Below are 17500 nucleotides of genomic sequence, written 5' to 3'. Positions count from 1 at the left end.
TATGTTATCTAATTGATCCACATGAGTCTTATAAAGAATATCATTTCTTATCACAAGACTTTCTTTATCCCTTTTCCACGTAACTAATTCAGGTTTAAAATTAATGTTTTCTAACTCAATATTTTCTCCTTTTAGCCATTTCCTTACAATCTTTAAAACTGGACAAGCTTTCTGTTTATTAACAACGTCCTCCCACTCTAAAATCTGATGTCTACTTATGGCACAAACAAAATTTGTGTCCTCATGAGGAGCTACCCATACTTCTTCGTCTTCATTCATCACCATCTCTCTAGGCTTGCGTGAGAGAATGTCGGCTTTAACATTTTGTTTTCCTGGTCTGAATTTAAGTTCAATGTCAAATACCGACAAATCTGCCACCCATTTTTGTTCTGTGTGATCAAGTTTTTTCTGTGCTGAGATTGCTCAAAGGGGCATTGTCAGTATACACTATGCACTTTGTGCCAATAAGATAATTTTTAAATTTTTCAGTAACAGCCCACTTCAAAGCACACAATTCTAGTTTCCTCGAACTATAGTTCTTCATGTTTCTTTCGTGTGGTTTCAGTGACCTACTTGCATAAGCTACAGGATGCAGCTTATCCTCCTTATATTGGGACAAAACAGCACCAAGCCCATCGTAACTAGCGTCTATTTCTAACGTACACACTTTCCCAAACTCTATCCCTTTCACTACTGGGGCAGCTATCAATTTTTCTATCAATGTCTGGAAGGCCATTTCCGCATCTTCTGTCCATTTATCCTTAATACTTTGACTGGATTTCTTCTTTTCTCCTTTCAATAACTCATTGAGTGGCTTGGCAATTATGGCAAAATTTTTGATAAATCTCCTATAAAATGTTGCAAATCCCAGGAAAGCTCGCACTTCCTTTATAGTTTCTGGCCTCTTCCAGTTCTTCACTGCTTCAATCTTACTTAGAGCAGGTCCTATTCCTTGATTACTAATGCTAAATCCTAGGTAACTTACACATGTCTGCAACAAATGGCATTTCTTTGGCTTTAATTTCATCCCATAAGACTTTATGCGCTCTAGCAATGCCTCCAATCTTAATAAGTGGACGTCAATGGTCTTCGAAAATAATATCATATCATCCAAATAAATGACTAGAAATTCAAAAAACATATCCCCCAAAATATTCTCCATGCATCGTTGAAAGGTTGCTGGGCTGTTTGTCAGACCCATTGGACACCTGCGATACTGAAAGTGTCCCCATGGTACAGAAAATGCAGTTTTCTCTCTATCTTCTTTCCTTAACAAAACTTGATGATAGCCCTGCGCAAGGTCAAAAGTCGAAAAGTATTTGGCCCCTTCCAATGAATCCAGACACTCCGCTACTCTAGGAAGAGGAAATGCATCCTTAAAAGTTTTTTCATTCAATTTCCTATAATCAATGCACAACCTTAGGCCTCCCCCTGTCTTCCTCACAAGGACTATAGGGGCTGCATAAGGACTTGCACTTTCTTCAATTACACCCTGTTTCTTTAAGTCATCAAGCAACTGTTTGGCCTCAGGGATTAACGTGGGTGCTATTCTTCTATACGGTAATTTGATAGGTTTCCCACAGGACAATCTAATGGAATGTTCCCATCCCTTTATCAAACCTAGGTCCGAATCATTTAGCTCAAAACAGTCCTTATATTTGTAGAGTATCTTATCAAGTCTTAACAAATCCGATTTACTTAAGTTACTTTCATCAACATTGACTCCCAACTTCCGTCTGTGGTTTTGAAGTTCTGTCTCTGATAGTCTTTCAGTATTCTCATTATCATCATCCTCCATAAACTCCCTGATGCCAAGTTGCACCGTGGCCAATATACTGCCTGCTTCAATGCTAACATTATCTTTAGACCAATTAGCCACACAGACATATCCAACACCCCATTCACATATAGAAAAACTGGGCAAGACCTGAACACCCGGAGGCAACATATTTTTACTCTCGTCTGCTATTTTCTCTAAAACTACATACTCCTTTGGCACTTCCTTTAGGCTATCAATGTATACCTTAATTAGTTTCCTGCTACCTGACGGAACATTTCTATTCTGTTGTCTTAAGCAACTAGCATATCCTAAATCCTCCCTTTGCCAAACCTGCATAGTTTGACCAACTAGTCTCATACAGCAATCCAAAACTGGACCGTATTCAGCTTTTAATCCCTCTTTCTCTGATGCCATCACGTTAACGTTTTTGGTGACTCCCCATTTTTCGAACAGCAAAGACAAAACATTCATGCCCACAAGGCACTCTTGGTCAGTGTTCTTGCCAAGACCATTCCTTCCTTTCTCAGCTCTCTTGACATAGAAAACACAGCTGTTCTGTTCCATTCCACTTACTTCCACATCAACGACGACATGACCTATTATATTAATTTCATTACCACTCAGGTCACATATGTAGTCACTAGTATTATACAATGTCACCCCTTTTGGTTTTAGATTCCCCAAATACCAATTTTCCGACAACAAACTACAGTTTGCCCCAGAATCCATAAGTCCCACAGCTTTCTTTCCCTCTATGCTGAGTGTCAGTTTCATAGTGTCTCCTCTCTTAATTAAACATTCACTTGGCCGGACGTTCAAGTTAACGCCCGGCCTCACAAGTTTTCCTGGGCATTATCCCCGGCCTGCAATGACATCTCCATCACAACTTTGTCTCCTCTTGCATTATTTAACCCTCTGTTCTTACTAGAGTACAGATTACACTTATAAAATGGATGACCATCTTCCCCACAAGACCAACAAGTACCCGTAAACTGATTTTCCAAAACATGTTTATTTTGCGTTCTGTTTTTCCCTAGCCTTCCCTTATACTGGTGTCCTTCCCCCTGATCCTGCACTACATTGTCTCTAGAAAACCCTCCATTTTTGCACTGGTATGATACATGACCCTGATCCCCACAGGTCCAACACTTAATTACTTTATCATCTCTCCCCCTGCTATTGAAATGGATGTCAGAAACATTACCAAATTCTTTCATAACCTTCATTCTATCTTGCACAAATCTACCAGCATCTTCTAATTGGTCTATGACTCCGTTTTCAATCTTATCCTTTAGATCACAGGCAATTTTCCTGTCCCTCAAACCTTTTTCAAAAATCATACATTTCCTGATTTCCCTCTCTTTAGAGCAGACTGCTTTGCCCTCGGCTTCTTCCAAGTCAATTATTCTGTCTAAATACTCCCAAACACCTTCTTGTATTCCCTGTTGTGTACACCACAGTTCTTTCCTTCTCTCTAGATCATCTTTATTATCTGCATACGCTTCTAGTAGCTTAGTCTCCATTTCCTCCAACGTTTTCGGCTTAGCATGGCGTATTCTTGTGCTAGCAGGCTCTATCAAACTAACTTTAACATAGTCTACGGCATCAGTGCCTGCTAGGTTAAGCTGATTGGTACATAATTTTGCCTGTTCAAACCATCTCTTGATTTCTTTCCTACCACTGTTCCTCCCACTCATTTTCTCGAGCTGTGGATTTTTTTTTACTATTGAACGAGCATTATTACATGCGTAATTACAGGTCCCTCTCCTACACACCCTATCCAACTCATCTTCTATCAAGGCGAATCTGTTTTGCCACCAACGATTCAATCTATCCAACCTATCTTCCCATTCTTTGTTATTATTTGCTAAAAGACGACCCAGCTCCTTAGCAACATCCCTTTTAAAAAGTGGCTTCTGGTTTTCCACAGTGAAATCTTCTATACTATCTCCAGCCTTTTTAACCCTTAAATTGGTTTTCTTAATTTCATTCACCAAACTTTTCTGGTTCTCTTTTAATGCATTTATTAACTCCCCTACTCTGCTAAAAGCATTCACGTTTTCGCAGTGGTTAAAATCCACCACTTTCTGAATATTTACGACTTCCGACCACAATTTTACCACGTCCTTTTCCCAATGCTTTTCATCATTATCACCACTTTTATCAACAAATGTACCTGCTCCTAAATCTACGATACTCACTTCTTCATTGACAAGATCCTTATCCCTAACGACACCACGTATTTCTGCTAACAAATCTTGATCACTACCACGTTCCATCCTTTCATCATCACCTGCGCCTGTCTCTGTTCCCATAGTATAGTCACAAACGTCACTTTCATCACTTACACTGCTTTGCCCCACTTTATTCCCACTGGCACTGTACATAACTCCAACAAATGTCTTACCTTGCAATTGCACTCCAGTCCAGTAGTAAATATTCCTAGGAACGTGCTGGTAACCCACTGTGTTGAAGGTTGCCTTGGTGAACGCTCTGCTACCAAATATAGCAATCCAAAGGAAGATGCAACTCACAGCAACATTTCTTCTTTCATTTTATTGTATATGTAGACAAAACCTTCAACCCTACAAGCAGAAACAAATGCTCAATCAGACATTACCAATAACCAACATATTCGAAACGCAATTAACAAACAAATAACATTAGTTACGTTACAGTAACAAACAATTAAAGGACAAATAAACAAGATTAGTTACTTTACAGTAACAAACAATTAAAGGACAAATAACAACATACCAGTTATGTTACAGAGTATGCTCAGCGTATATGTAAGCCTACGTTGTACAGTAGCTATAGAATGAGCCTACTCAAAGTTCGGCAAATTTCAGGTCTGTCATCTAATTTACATTTCTAAAGATAGTATATATTAAACAGTGAATGGGTAGTTCCTCCGGTTAACAGGTCCGTGAAGGCAGTTCCGTTCATGCAGATCTATTTGGCCGTTCGTCCTCATTTGCTGTCTCGTTAACGGTTGTTATTGGTAACTAGTGCTGTGAAAGATAAAAGACACTTGGCGGAGAACATACAGTGCTACACACACATATATATATATATATACATATATATATATATATATATATATATATATATATATATATATATATATATATATATATATATATATATATATATATATATATATATATATATAGTATATATGTTATGTATTACATTTTCATATACAGATAAATTCCATATTTGTAAATAAACCCATGACCCAAGGGGTCATTGGCGAATTAGGAGTGTAACAGCAGCGCCATAACAGGATGTGAAACTAGACCATGATATGCAATGCTTGCAGTAGCTTGGAAGGCATTGCATGAATAAACATTTATGTGTTTCTTGTAAACAAGTCACAATGCCTCCCGTGGGAAGCAGTTGACTTATTGAGCCCTACCGGAATCATCTGACGTCCGGCCAGAAGGCTACGTGATCATTTCATTTTGTTAATATATAAAACGTTGAGATAGCTAGTGTTACGCTATAATTATAGGATACCCGTCTATGGGCACTCAAAACATTACCTTAGCCCCCTGCCAGACACGGCGTGTATATCAAAGGAAAATTCTATAAGTCTTCTAATACCTTAAAATAAGTTTTGGATAAAAAGGAGACGACAAATAAAACAGTAATGTACGTTGAAGAACCAATCACTTGTCTCATGAATCAAGAAATAATATATGCGACCCAACAGAATTCTCGTTCACCCGTAATATCAGCTTGCACGCAATTTATCGAGCCGAACGTAACTTTGAATATATTAGTGCGAGTAAAGAAAACTTTGCCAGGATCTGAAATATCAATCCTTTCCGACACTCTGAAAACTAACGGATTATCCGTCACACAAGCCATTTATACAGTCGACTCACAACAACAATGTAATATTGAAGTATGTAATCATTTGAATACCACTTTAGTAATTCACAAAAATCAATAGATCTTGGATGTGGAAGTTTATGTACATCGCATTTTTACCGTTGCTGAGATCAATCACGCTAAATCAGTTGCGGATGAATCCCTTTTGCAATCTATAAAAAATAAAATCAATAAAGACATTCAAGAAGAGGAAATTCAGCAGAAATTTTTTGATCTTTTAACTAAATATCATGATGTTTTCTCCACTACGGATGGATCCTTAGGTAAAACGGATGTAATAGAACACTAAATAAGGTTAAAAGACAAGCAGAAAGTTATCTATGTACCCTCGTACAGACTCCCTATGAAATTCCAGAATGAGATAAATGATGAAGTAGGTAAAATGCTAGTAGACGGAGTCATTAGGAAATCGAACAGCCCTTATAATTTTCCATTGATAGTTGTACCGAAAAAAGATCGAACATGGCGTATCTGCGTAGACTTCCATCGTTTAAATGAGGAAACGATCCCTGATCGATTTCCAGTGCCATGTACTGACGATATTTTATCTTTGCTAGGTCAGAACAAATATTTTACCAGTTTGGACTTACTTAAAGGCTTTCACCAGATACCATTAGAAGAAGATAGTATCCCATACACTGCCTTCAGCACAGCCAGGGGACATTATGAATTTTTGCGTATGCTTTTTGGTTTACGTTGTGCTCCCATAACATTTACTAGAATGATCAACATGGTGTTTGGAGACTTGTTAGGGGACATATTGCATGCCTATATGGACGACCTTGTAATCTTTTCTAATACCCTAGAAGAACATCTACGTAAACTGGAGCTAGTGCTACAGAGACTAAGACAGCATAATTTAAGGGTAAAGATTAGTACGTGTGAATTCTTCAAAACAGAATTAGTCTATTTAGGTTTTACGGTGTCTAGTCAAGGTCTTAAAGTAGTCCACGATAAGGTGTCGGCTATCCGTAACTTTCCGATACCTACTAATGTCAAGGGAATACAGCAATTTCTGGGGTGTAGTGGGTATTACAGACATTTTATACGCAATTATTCAATAATAGCCGCTTCCCTAACCGATCTTACGAAGAAGGGCGTAGATTTCATATGGTCTGAGCAGCATCAACAAGCGTTTGATACCTTGAAAGATGAACTGTGTAGTTCTCCTATCTTAAAATTTCCTGACTTCGGTAAGGAATTCTTAATTGCAACAGATGCCTCAGACATAGGAGTAGGTGGGGTATTGCTTCAGCAATATGACAAACAGTTTTCCCCGATAGCTATTTTATTCACGTAAACTGAGGCCTTCTGAAAGTAAATATGCAGTAATAGACAAGGAAGGGTTAGCTATTGTTAATTCACTAGTGCATTTTAAGTTCATTATATACGGTTATCCCGTCAAGGTTCTTACTGATCATAAGCCCCTAACCTACTTCTTTAAAGGCTTTAGTCACAGCCCCAAACGAACTCGGTGGCATATGATCATCCAAGACTTTGGCGAGAGGATCGGGTATTTACCTGAGAAAGCCAATATCATTGCTGATGCATTATCACGCAACCCCGCGTCATCTTGTATGAAGCCATTAGCTGAATTAATAGATATATCAACATCCATGCCTATTGTTAAAACTCTATCTGAACAGGAAGATCTGGGCTTGAGCGCTGAACTGATACAGACTGAACAAAGAAAAGATCAGCAATTAGAAAAAATCATAAATGCTTTGAACGGAAATCATAAGGAAAAGGAATATATAAAGTATACGCATCAGAATTATATAATCAAAGATAATATTCTGTGTAGATCCGTGATAAGGAAAGCCCGCAATACACCACAAGTGACTAACGACCAGGTAATGGTACCAATCTCACTTATACCTACTGTCCTAAATTGGATGCATGCAAATTCATTGCAGGGTCACCTGGGGTTCTCTATAATGTCACAGAAAGCCAAATCATTATTTTATTGGCATACGATGCTTACAGATATAAAAAAGCACATAGCTAATTGTCGCACATGTCAGGAAAACAAAGGGCACACGAAGATACCTATCAGCCTAGGGGCTTATCCCATGCCCAATCAACCCTTTGAAAGAGTACACTTAGATTTATTAACAGGGTTTTACGAGTCAGACAGAGGAAATAAGCACCTCTTAGTAATTATAGATGCTTTGACTCGATATACAGAACTGATAGCGCTTAAAACTAAAACCGCGATTGAATGCGCTAGGAAGTTTTACGAGTGCTACATTTGTAAACATGGAATTCCACACATGATAATCTCTGACTCGGGTGGAGAATTCAATAATAATTTCCTTAACTCATTTTGTGAATTCCTTAGCATAAAGAAAATCAATACCATGATCTATCACCCAGAGTCAAATGGGCTAGTGGAAAGAGCGAATAGGAAGGTTATAAACATATTAAGAGTTACACTAGGGGGATCAGACCCCAACTGGGATATTGCCATACCTGCGGTACTAAGCACTCTGAATCACTCATTTCATGTATCTATTAAAATGTCGCCGCACAAGGCACTGTACGGTACCCCAGCTAGAATGTCTTTCCACGTATTAACGCCTACAACCAATTTATCAAATCCTCTAAAGGATGTTATGAATGCAAGCATAAGTCGATATGATATCCTTCAAAAGAACCTAGAAGAATCACAAATCATAATGAAAAGGAATCATGATTAAATAGCGAAGCCAACTAAAACATATACTGTGGGTGATAAGGTATACATACAAGTATATGTACACATAGGACTCAATTACAAACTGACACCTAAGTTTGAAGGCCCGTTTAACATTTCAGAAACATTAACGGCCAATAAATTTACAGTTCAAAACGTATCCCAATCCACTGATGAGAGAATCGTACCATTGGCTCACATAAGAAATTAAAAGAAGGGAGAAGGAAGTGAGGGAAATTCTTGTATCTATGAAACTTGTATAATATTTGTATGTAAACATTTTTTTTTCTTAAAACTGGAGTAATTACATATATTTTACTCATTGCAGGTTTCCAAATTGAATCTTTTATTGTTAGGAGTGATATTGTTTGTTCAGACATTTTTTTCGTGTGGTAAGAGCCCTAAAACTAAAATTATAGATTTTAAATATGGCCCTATTGTAGAGAGAACAGAAGACGTTTTCATTACCGCAAGCAATATAGTTATAGAAGTATATATGCAAGCAATTTTCCTCCCAGTGGATGACGTCATTAACCTAGAGAGCGACTTGTCAAGGTTCGCTGTTTCGTTAAATGAAATGCACCAACGTCATTTTCCTTTTAATACAGAGAGTTCGCTTGCACTAACATTAAGCGTTGCGGAAATGTTATCCAATGACTTGCAAAATAAAACCGACAAGGCAGAAGCTCTGGCTCGCGATCTAGTGATGTGGACTGTGCGACACAATAACCTTGAAAGACGTAACCCATTAATTTTTGCTGCACTAAACATCTTTGGATCTGTTGCAAGTTTAGGCTTAGGAATTTCAAATCGTCTTAAATAAGTGATCAAAATAAGAGAATTCAGTTTTTAAAACATGAAAACGAACAAGTTTTATCAGAACTGCGGAGTCAATTAACATCAATTAATCAAATAATGAGCTTGGTGAACGAACATTCTAGTAATATCGGTCAAATTATGGAAGTACAAAACTTGCTGGCAACGTTAACGTATTATAATTAAAATAGATCATATCCGTACTAAAATTTCACATTTTATTTAGAAATCAAAAGACTATGTGAAATCTATTACGTTAGCAACTAAGGGTGTTTTATCACCACATCTTTTGCCTATCAAAGACCTAACGTTAACTTTGGAGAACGAACGGGAGAAAATGGGTAATGTTCCTTTGTTAGACGCCCATAAGATAGAATTTTATTATAGTTTAATATCAGTAAGCATTGAAAATTACAGGATCATGATTACAATTCCCTTTGATTTTTCTGATGCCTGGCAAGCATACAAAATAGCACCATTCCCAGCTTTCATGACGAATAACTTAAGTCCAGTAATATCCAATTTGATAGGACACGTATTGATTTCCTCTGATAGGGAAACATACGGTCATTATAGACTTAGGTAAATTAATTCACTGTTCAGAAGCAATGAATAATAAAGTATGTACAGCTGACTCCTTTGAATTCCATCATATATCAATGGATTCATGCGAGTTAGGTATAGTGCTAAACGGTTCTCTCTCCCATACACACGAAGATTGTCTGAAAAAACTTTATCCTTTTGACGATGATAAGTTCAATTACAGATTGAACAACGGCTCGTGGATGCGATACGACAAGGCCGGCTTCAATGTATCATGCCCGGATGGATCCACGACCCACTCCCAGGTCTTCGTTGCAGCTGACGGTTGCATCGTGACGTCCACGAACTACACGGTCCAAGGAGTTAACACTATCATCAGGGAACGGGTCTACTTCGCGAATTTCACGTGGACCACTATAATCCCATCCTTACCTCTCCCATACAACGCACAGGTAGCTAATCGGTTGATGCAACTAGCCGAGCTGGACCACCCGTCACCGACTTATGCAGGGGGGAATCTTCGTTTCTACGTGTCGCTGGCATCAATCAGTGTTACGGTGGTGATTCTTATTGCCGTTAACATCCTTGGCGTAGATTGAGGCAAAAACAGGTGGATCTCCAGAGGAACGTTTTGCTACGTCCAGAAAACACTCCTATTGCGTTGAAAGCATTTACATTTCAAGCCGATTGAAATTGGCCATTTCACTTGACTCGGGGGGAAAATTGTCTGGAATTGAGAAGTGTGTGAAAAGCAGTCAGCACGCTGGTAATATGTAGTTGAAGAGACTCCAGGACATTGCATTTGTATTATATATATATATATACATATATATATATATATATATATATATATATATATATATATATATATATATATATACTGTATATATATATATATATATATATATATATATATATATATATATATATATATATATATATATATATATATATATATATATATATATATATACTGTATATATATATATATATATATATATATATATATATATATATATATATATATATATATATATATATATATATATATATATATATATATATATATATATAACAGTTAAAACATATCTTTTGGGCACCTAATGAAATATTGTAGTCCTATATATTAAAAAAGTATTTTTTGGGCACCTAATAAAATATCTAAGCCATATATATATATATATATATATATATATATATATATATATATATATATATATATATATATATATATATATATATATATATATATATATATATATATATGAAACCGTGGTGCGTGTACGTACCAGGAATCTATATTTTGTGCACAATCATATCAATTTTAATGTATCTATATCTTTACCAAGTTAACAAATATTCTTAAACAGTTACCCATGATCATGTTTAAATTATATATCTCCACAGGGTAATAACTATTCTTTAACAAGTTACCATTTCATATATACATGTTCAATTTTTTTTTTTTTTTTTTTTTTGTGGTACCTCATAATCATTTACTAGCATTATGCCATATATAGCTTACATGGATCTGTATTTTCCGTGCATTTTCCTTTGTTTATGACTATGTCTGTTAGGTATGTATTATTTTTTTACATATACTTTATTGCATATTCTTCCTTAATCACTTGTTTATGGTTATGACTAAATATATATCCAGTCACACTCCTAGGAAACATATTTTAACGTAACTTTTAATGTTCAATGATTGAATGGTAGCTGTCTGAGCTAATGTAATGTATTACATTTTTTATATACAGATACATTCCATCTCTGTAAATAAACCCATGACCCAAGTGGTCATTGGCGAATTAGGAGTGTAACAACAGCGCCATAACAGGATGTGAAACGACCATGATATGCAATGCTTGCAGTAGCTTGGAAGGCATTGCATGAATAAACATTTATGTGTTTCTTGTAAACAAGTCACAATGCCTCCCGTGGGAAGCAGTTGACTTATTGAGCCCTACCGGAATCATCTGACTTCCGGCTATAAGGCTACGTGATCATTGCATTTTGTTATTATATAAAACGCTGAGATAGCTAGTGTTACGCTATCGACGCGAGCCTCTTGTAAATCAGTTCTATTCATCTTTTCATACTGAATGGTCATCCGACCAAACCATCCCATACTCCAGTGATGGAGCTATCAATAAATTGTTTAAAGTTAACCTAAAACTTTGGACTCATTCTGAGAAGAAACCTACAAGTCTAATATTTCTATATCACATTGGAACCACAATGTGTACGTATAACATTCGTACACTGACATATATATATATATATATATATATATATATATATATATATATATATATATATATATATATATATATATATATATATATATATGCATATATATATATATATATATATATATATATATATATATGCATATATATACACACACACACACATATATATATATATATATATATATATATATATATATATATATATATATATATATATATATATGTATATATATATATATATATATATATATATATACATATATATATATATATATATATATATATATATATATATATATATATATATATATATATATATATATATATATACATATATATATATATATATATATATATATATATATATATATATATATATATATATATATATATATTTATATATCATACATACCTATTTTAATAGTTATTAATAATGTACAAATTTATTGTTAATAAACTATAAAGAATGCTATCATGGATATAAGGCTTTCATGGAATTACTGCCCATTCGTTGAGATATAAACTAGAGATATTTTGTTGTTGAAAATAACGCATAGGATTAAAAGAAAAGAAAATGTAAATCTCTCGCATTTCTGGTACTCTTTAAATGTTTGGTTACTCCAGCCTCTGAAGGTGGTGCTTCTACTTGGAGTGTTATTGCATCAATCCAATGGCCCAAGAGAACACCAGCCTCCACACATATTGCCTAGTGTTTTGATCCCTAGTTGTGAACGGGGGCAATAGCCATTCTTGTTGAATACTGACATGACTATACTTATTACATATGACCAGTAATGCTCGGTGAAGCGTTCTCTCTCTCTCTCTCTCTCTCTCTCTCTCTCTCTCTCTCTCTCTCTCTCTCTCTTCTAAACCTATCATTTTTTGATAGTTAATAAAATTGATTATATTGTACGGGACGAGTGTTGAGCCCTCGACTATAATGTAATCTTTATTCCATATCAAACGAACACTTTTGCAGATATCATTATGTATTGTTCATAGAGAAAAAGAAATTATCTTTCCGTCAGGTATACTCACAAAGCACTGTATGTAGTAATGTGTCGAAGTTAATTAAGCAACAATTGATAAAGTAAAGAGGGCTGAGTAATAAATACCTTTTCTGCTGTCTAGCTATTAAAATATTTCATTTGAAATGTATGTCTTCATGTTCCTTATGTTTTCTTCTATATGTAAGTATATTGATTGTACATTTATAGCTTAAGCATAAGTGATTGAAGAGTACTGAGAAAATACATTTTTTTTTTCGCAAAGAGGCATTGGAGACAGAGGTGTTGTTGTAGTATTTAACAGTTCGCACGAACCATACATAAGACTGTCAGAGAGAACCACAAGCCCTCACATTCAAAGAAAATTCATTATTTTTTTTTTTATTTAGTATTCGCTTACAGGCTGCCAACTCAAGAGCCCATGTCTTCTACAGTTATAGCAAGGCGATCTTAAACAACAACAACAACAACCACAAGGCTAGATAATCTAACACACAAGTAACCACAATAAATACACTTTGAATTTTACCCGTGTCTCCTGCTGGGACAGGCCTTTACAGTATAAAAACGTGATCATTAGTTGCTGGTAAGGATGATTAAGAATATTGTTTCATTAAATATCATATTAAATAGATTCGGATCCTCATAAGTTTAAATCAAATCTTTTTGAGATAATCTCAAATTTCTTTCGGTTATTATTACCACCAGGCTATTATTCTTAGTTAAAGGATTATTTTATTTGTTTATTCTTGAAAAAAAAAACTTATGCGTGATATGCATTTTACAGTTTGATTGTTTTGATAAACTTATATTCTCAGATCTCTGCTGATATTTTTCTGATTACGAGAAAATGCCTTGGCTTTTAGGATCCAGTTAAATTTGATGTATAAAAGTTAAGATCGGTATGAAGTCTGTAGCCTTATTCTAGTTCACATTCTGGTTGGTTTGAAATTTCAAACCAGCTCTACCGTGGTATTTGTCTCCAACGAACAGAAGGTTTGGTGCTTGAACCTTTTCTTGATTTTCGTAAATATATTGATATATACTGTGATTTTTTTTTTTTATGAAATATTTGATGATTAAGGGAAAACTTTAAAAGTAGTGTTCCTTCTTTCATTAGTGACAACAGTTTTTAACGGTTTATTTTATTGTCGAATATGCAGGTATGTTTACACAAATGCGTTTAAATGTGAATTTAGTATTGCACGTCTTTCTTTCGAATAGACTGCCTTTTCCTTTGTATAGTCACTGAACAACGAATCTCGAGATGTCTAGAATTGAACAAATTAATTTCAACGACTTTCTATTATCCTGTCCATAGTATCTGAAAGCACTGCTATTTTAGAAGCTCAAGATTGTTTCAGGCTATGATATTGGATCTTGAATGTCATTAATGTCTGGGCTTATTTACCTCTTACACGAGGTCCACTACTAGAACGGACTTTGTTCAAAAACAGAATAAAAGGGTTTCCAGATATTATGAGACTGTCTATTTAACACAATAATTTTCTTTAGAAATTATTTCCACTTTAGAAATTAGTTCCACTCTGTATAGATGGAGAGATTATGGACTACGGTAAACTTTCTGTTGTGAGAGCCTTGCTCGGGATAAAAATATTTTGCTTGGTCCAGTAGTTTGTTTATCCCTATTACAGATTAACATGTATGCAAAGGAATAAATTATCATCATGTTACACTTGGCTTATTCAGAGCGTTTCCCTGTACATTGAGTTCTGTTAACACAGAAACTTATGATCATGTGTTCAGAGCAAGTGGTAGATTATATCTCTTCAAATTACAAAGGAGATTCAATCTATAATTATACACACGTATGTGTGCGAGTAATTAACTCTTATATATAATTGAAAGTACATTCTTAAACCACTGGTGTGAGTTGATGGGTCTGATCAGCATGTCGAGTGGTGTTATATCAGTTCTCTTATTCTTTTCAAAACTCTTTTTCTATTCTCTGGGTAGGTTGGTTTCGTTTTTTTTAGATGATTTTCATATGTAGATTTACGTAGATTAAATAGGTTCGACAAAAAGTATATTCAGATATGACTAAACATAATAATCTCAAATAATCATATTTCAAATAAACAACAAATCTGGTGTTAATCTTTTTACTTTTTCGATCATACGCGATTGAAATTATTCTTAAAACTTTTCATTTCAATACCACTTAATATCTCAGTTTATTTTACATATCATGAGTTACATTTTCTTCTTATGAACTAGCGTTTTATGGTAGCAAATTGATGCAAATAATGAATGATGAAGATGAAAAGGTATGGATAATAAACTACTTACATCTTTTGTGATGTTTTTCTAGATGTAATATTATTAGAGTTTTATTTTGATAATTAGAACACTGATATACTTATCCCTTATCTTCTTGAGACGCAGTTAAAGGCATGCGAAGAATAGGTGACGTCTCAATTTAACTTTTATTCCATTTATTCAGTCGTCTAGCTTTCTTTGTTTTATTCCATTGCCTTTTCCTTTTCCCTTTGTATGCTTGCAGTTATGACCATTCTGCTGTGGAAGTATATAGACGTCTCATATTTTTAGAATGATACGATACTATGTATGATATTCATAGCTGGGAAACTGATATGGAAGTTCTCTCTCTCTCTCTCTCTCTCTCTCTCTCTCTCTCTCTCTCTCTCTCTCTCTCTCTCTCTCTCTCTCTCTCTCTATATATATATATATATACATATATATATATATATATATATATATATATATATATATATATATATATATATATATGTATATGTATATATATATATATATATATATATATATATATATATATATATATATATATATATATATATATATACTGTATATATATTGTATATATGTATATATATTTTATACTGTAAGGCATGAATATACATTAAAGTATATATTACACACAATATATATATATATATATATATATATATATATATATATATATATATATATATATATATAAACACACACAAACACACACACACACACACACACACATATATATATATATATATATATATATATATATATATATATATATATATATATATATATATATATATATATATATGTGTGTGTGTGTGTGTGTGTGTGTAATGAAACTGTTATATTTTCAAATACATAGTATTTCATACTGCATTCATGTGTGTTACCACATACCCATGAATTTTTGACATATAATATTAACATGTAACCTTTGTTTGGTAGGCTATCGGTTGAAGATTAGCATCTCCACGAAAATCAGGCTCAGATGCGGCCATATATGGTGAGCAGTAGATTCTAAAATTTTTCTTGCAAAAGCTACAGTGACCTCTCTCTGTAGCTACCATGGTTTATCCTACTGCTGAAGGATATGATTCCATCTAAAGAGGCACTGGGTACCAGTAGTTACCAGTCAACAATCATTGCGATGGTTGTTAGTTTGCAAAAGGGACAGCTGTTCGCAACATGAACGATAGGTTTTTGTATCTTTTAATTATTGTTGTAAGTCAAGATGCTTAGTATTCCAATGATTTTGGTTATCAAAGTTGATTTTTTTAAAGAAAATATGTGCTTTGAACGAGTTTTGGCATGTAGTGAAAGTGAACAGACAAAATGCCGATGGACATACTGTCGACGGACAAAATGTCAATGGTCATGATGTCGACAAATACAATGTCGACGGGCAATATGTCGACACCCGTTTAAAGAGGACATAATGTCGCCAGTAAGATTTTAATATTAATAACAACTTAATATATGATAAGGATGAAATTAATAGCAACTATTATTTTATTTTTATGCAAATAATTTCGTTTAAACCATTCTATCATTGTAGTTATCACATTAGTTAACGCAATTTAAATGAGGATGGACATTTGACGACAACTACAAGAGGAGAAGCACTTTTGCTTCATGATAGTGAACGTATTAGTATTTACTCAACGTGTAACAATCAGAGCATATTAGAAACCTTTTCAATATGACTTAGCGATGGGACGTTTGATTCTCCTCTTTTAGGGAAGCAATTGTATATTATTCATGTCTTTGTTATAGATAACAAAACGCTAACTAGCAAAAAGGATGAGCAAGTTTACGACTTCATTTTAATTTTTTTTGAAAGACCACAATTTGAACCCAACCTCAATCCATAATGATTTCCAAAGAATTACTAATAATAGTATAAGGAAGACATTTGTAAGAGCCATTGTTTATATCCCATTTCGGTTAATACCTGTGGCGCAAAATCCAGCCATTGCATTCACAATGCTGGTGTACTTAAATCAGCAATGCATTCATCTTAATGCATATTCAAGCATTGGCATTTCTTTCTTCTGATTACGCATATGTTTTATTTGATGAGATTCTTATTTCTTTAAAAGAGGAAATATAATGTAAACAATGCATAATGCTTTTAACTTAAGAATGGTGATTAAGTATGCGTCTTTAGAAAAATTGGTAAACAAATTGAAAAAGAACACGTAAATACAAAAATGGTGATATCACA

Source organism: Palaemon carinicauda, chromosome 33 (genome assembly GCF_036898095.1).
Source record: "Palaemon carinicauda isolate YSFRI2023 chromosome 33, ASM3689809v2, whole genome shotgun sequence".
NCBI classification, from domain to species: domain Eukaryota; kingdom Metazoa; phylum Arthropoda; class Malacostraca; order Decapoda; family Palaemonidae; genus Palaemon; species Palaemon carinicauda.
The sequence above is the reverse complement of the archived record's forward strand: the minus strand, read 5'-3'. Positions refer to the sequence as shown.